General features: G+C 39.2%; 1 protein-coding gene across 1 annotated transcript in view; it reads left to right on the forward strand.

Moving 5' to 3' along the window:
• Window positions 1–4,486: 4,486 nt before the first annotated feature.
• LOC102477498 (zinc finger protein 841) overlaps window positions 4,487–4,747 on the forward strand; it is a 21,910-nt gene continuing 21,649 nt past the window's right edge. Inside the window, 1 exon segment of the mRNA XM_006157738.3 lies at window positions 4,487–4,614. The gene's annotated coding sequence lies outside the window, so the exon portion shown is untranslated.

Genomic DNA, 4,747 nt, shown 5'->3' on the forward strand with positions numbered 1-4,747 from the left:
AAATATATTCCAAGTGTTAAGTGAAAAACAACACTCAGCCAGGTTATCTTTCATATGAGAAATAAAGACAAACATTCTCAGATAAACAAAACCTGAAAGAATTGACCAACACCAGATTAGCTCTCCAAGAAGTGCTGAAGGGAGTACTATACCAGGAACACTAAAGTCAGACACACAGAAATAGGAGTATAAGAGAATGGCCAGCCTAATGGTAGGGACAAGTCCAGAATTGAATGTTAACTCCAGAGTTTAAATGGACAGATCAGACCACAGTAACACTGCAAATTCAATAGAAGAGAGATTAATTACATGAATCTGAACTAGTGAAATATATATTTTTTTACTTTAAACTAAAACATTACTGACTTTCTTCAGTGCTTTGATATCCATATTTAAGGATTTTTGTCTTCTCTTGTATTGTTGATAGGTTCATCTACCTACTATTTGAACTGAATCCTAACCATTTTCCTGGCTTTAAGTTTTAAGCAAATTCTCTTAACATTTTCTTTTTTTAATTTTGATCTATTAAAACTAAAACTGTTTTTCTTAAAATGAAAAAATACCTATGAATACCTATTTAATGACTGCAATAAGCAATATAACCCCAGCGAGATGCTACTTTATAATGTGTTCACTTTACGCACTGAGGTTTATGCCTAAAGTCCAACATGCGTTCATGGATATGTATATATCAGCTGTGCTTGCTACTGAAAGTTTTTAAGTTAATTAAAATCTTTAATGAATCAATAAAATGTGGGGGAAAAAAGCACAGAAAACAGCTGTTCATACCAGAGACAGTGTGGGAAAAAGGGGAAATCGGCAGAGGGTGAGAGGTAAAAGGAAAAAAGGGCAGAAGGGGCAAGCAAAATATATAAGAAACAAGAAATAGAAAATTATGTGTTGATGATAACATGTATGGTAATATTCTTGATTGAGCCAATGTACAATGTATTCTGGATGGAAAATCTCATTTTTGTATACTGTACTGATGTATAGTGAGTGACTGTAAAAAAAATAAATAAAGGAAACCAGCAGTTAGCATAATGGCTATGTCGCTGGACTCCTACGTAGTCGACCGCAGGACCCGGACCCGGTGGTTTAAAACTCAGGCCGGGCACGTGTGCGTGCGTGCCCAAGATCCTGAGAAGAGAATGGAGGAGAAGGGATTGCGGCGTGACCATCCCCCCTGGGGGGTGATTTCTCACTTTCTGTCTCTATGTCTCTGTCTGTGTGTCTGGTGAGCACACGCGCCCTATAGCGAAAAACCTCTCCAAAAAAAAAAAAGTACCTGTGGCGTGAAAATAAATAAATAAATAAATAAATAAATAAATAAATAAAAGATTAGGATGCAGCTATAGTAATTATCTGATCCTGGAGAGAAACAATGTATATAAATTTGTTTCTGGAATAAAGTACAGGGTTTTTTTTTAACAATTATTATTTATTCATTTTAATTTGACCAGAGAGGGACAGAGACAGGTCAGAGAGGGGAAAGTGAGAAAGAAAGCCACCAGGTCCAGGACTTGAACCTTGGTCAGCCATGTGGGATTGTCCAGCATCTCAACCACTATGCCACCTGCTGGCCCCCAAAATTTTATCTAACTCTGGCTATATGATGCATTTAATGAGACAATAATTGTGACTCTGCTAAAAATGTGTGTACTGTGATGGTAATGAGAAACTTTTTCTCTTGAGGGTAAAGACAGCATTATAGAAAAGGTTTCAGGTAACAGTTGTCTAGAGCAAATGCATTTTGTGTGATTTTCAGTGACACAGTAATATTCTAACTTGGGAGCCAGTAGGTGCATGGTGGTAGAGGCACTGGACTCCCATATAACCAACTACAGTTTGAGTCCCAGACCTGGCAGCTTGCTTTTTCTGTCTCTCTGGTGAGTACATAGGGTGCATGTGCTTGCCAGAAAGACAGAGAGAGACAGAGAGACAGAAAGCAAGAAATCACCCCCCAGGGGGTATGGCCACGCCACAATCCCTTCTCCTTCATTCTCCTCTCGGGATCTTGGGCACACACGCACACACACCAGGCATGAGTTTAAGCCACCAGATCCAGGACTCAAACCACGGTCAACTACATGGGAGTCCAGCGACATAGCCATTATGCTAACTGCTGGTCCTCCCTATATCAAATTTTTAAAATGATAATAATAAGTAAATAATTCTTTTAAAAATTAGTGATACTCTAACCTGAATTTCAAGCTCACAACTCCTTTCTCCATTATTTTGACTTATAAGATGCATAAAATTCCACATTTTCCAGAATCTATTTACACATATCTCATTTTAATCTTTCACAAATCTTCCCTTATTACTAGTTTCACCTAGTTTAGATATTGGTAAATAGATAAGCATTTGTCCTGAAATTTGTAAAAACAGAGTTTCCATTCTACACTATTTTTAAGTTTGTTTTTAATTCATAATAGAGAGCATATGTACATGCATGCATAAAAGAGAGAGAAAAGCACCCTCCAATGGGACCTAGTCATACTGCAATTAAATAAATACTTCTTTATAAAACTGTTATAGAATTCACCAGTGAAGGTATCTGGTCCTGGGAGGTGTTTGATAACTAATTTCATTTCTTTACTTGTTTTATGTCTTTTCAGATATTTATTCTTTCTTTTTTTTTCTTTTTTTGGAGAGGTTTTTGCTATAGGGTGCGTGCACTCACCAGACAATGTGGAAGTCCAACAACGTAACTATTACATCATCTGTAGTCCCTGATTTTCTCTATTTTTAAAAGCTTTCAAAAAAAATAAAAATAAAAATAAAAATAAAAGCTTTCATTCATCGCTGCTCAAATTTATTTTCTTGCTTCTCCTAGGTTTTAATGTATTTTTTCTATTTCCTTAAAGGTGTAAAGTTAAGTTATTGATACACAATCTTTTTTCTTCAGCTTTATTGAAACATAATTGTATATAATTAGAGGCATACAATGTGATGTTTTCATATAAGGTATTACTACAGTCAAGCTAATTACTATATCTATCACCTTACATGGTTGTAGAGAGCAGCCCAATCTGAGCAAATACGATGACCTTTAGACACATGCAGAAACTGCAGATCCATGAACTTCATTTTCATAGCAATGAAACCAACTTGCACATGAATACACTAGATACCTGTTACTGCAGAGCATTATCTGTCTAAGGAAGCCACAGGTGTTTATTTTGTCCCAAAAGATCAGAGAAACTACATGTCACCAGTCATTTTCGCATCTTCAGATGATTTACATCCCAAAACAACTGACTTTGCATTCCATTTCATCTTCCCCCATTTTCTGCCCTTTAAAAGAATAATCCTGAGGCAGCTTTCTCCATCAGACACATCAGGCCCACCTGATCCTTGCTTTTCTATACTTACATGTCTTTGTGTGTTTATTTTTATGTTTATTTCTAATCCATAGCCACACACACTCAGAAAAAAACACATTCTGCCGTGCGAGTCCTGGCATACGGTTACTTTTGTGTTTGTGGTGTGTTGAGAATACTTAACATCTACTCCCTTAGCATATTTCAAGTATACAGTAGTACATTATTATTAACTGTAGTCACCATTACATTAGACCCTCCAGAACTACTCATCCTAAAAGTTCCTTTGTAGGGACCAGCAGATGGTGTAATGGTTACGTTGCTGGACTCCCACATAGTCAATCACAGTTCAAGTGCCAGACCCAGTGGTTTAAAACTCATGCTAGGCATGTGTACATGTGTGCCCAAAATCCTCAGAAGAGAATGGAGGAGAAGGCATGGCCATCCCCCATGGGTGGAGGGAGGGGGGGATTTCTCACTTTCTGTCTCTCTGTCTCTGTGGCAGGACCACGTGCCCTGTAACAAAACAAACACACACCCTGTACCTTCTCTTAAAAAAAAAAAAAAAACTGTGTTTGTATATTGACCAACACCTCCTCATTTCTTCCACCCAAGCTCTGATAACCAACCTTTACTCTGTTACTGTGTTTGCCTTTGTAGAACTTCGTATATGAGAAACATCATCCAATATTTGTGATTCTGGGGCTGGCTTATTTTGCTCAGCATCATGTCCTGGGTTCTCAGATCCAACTACCATTCCAAATCAAATGCTCACCTGAGATCTCAGTTTCCTGATGGCTGAGTAGCTTCAACATCACTTGCTAAGACAGTCCAATAGACTTGCAAAAATAGCTTTTGTCTTCAACCATTTCAACTTCTTAATGGAAAAACACACACACACACACACACACACACACACACACACACACAAAACCGCTTAGTTCCCAATATACGTGGACTACAAGTTTAAATTTTTACATTACCTTAAAATAGGCAGGCAGCAATTCTGCTCCACTGAACAGGAAATGGACATAAATACTAGGAAAACAGGAAACAAGGTACTCCAGGCGAAGCGTTAAACAAGAACCAGGCCCGGGCGCCCCGCCCCATGGGGCGGCCCCTTCACGCACGCGCAGTGACCCGTAGACCCGGAAGCAGATCGCAGGGACTGACGGTCGGACCACAGCGCCGGAGACCCAGGTTTAGCCCTGCGCTCCTACGTCTCCACACCTGGGCTCTGGGAATCGGTGCACGTGTAAAAGCCTACGCTCCAGCCCCCTTTCTCCAAGTAAGTTTTGTTCTTGCTTTTCGTTTGATTTGAAATCGCTCTGAGGCTGGTTCCTGCTCCTGTCCTGGCTGCCGTACAGTCGTGGAGACGTCTTTCCCTGGACACCTCCTTTCCCTCCGTTTTTTTTCCCCGC

The sequence above is a fragment of the Tupaia chinensis genome, unplaced genomic scaffold (assembly GCF_000334495.1).
Source record: "Tupaia chinensis unplaced genomic scaffold, TupChi_1.0 Scaffold000559_1, whole genome shotgun sequence".
NCBI classification, from domain to species: domain Eukaryota; kingdom Metazoa; phylum Chordata; class Mammalia; order Scandentia; family Tupaiidae; genus Tupaia; species Tupaia belangeri.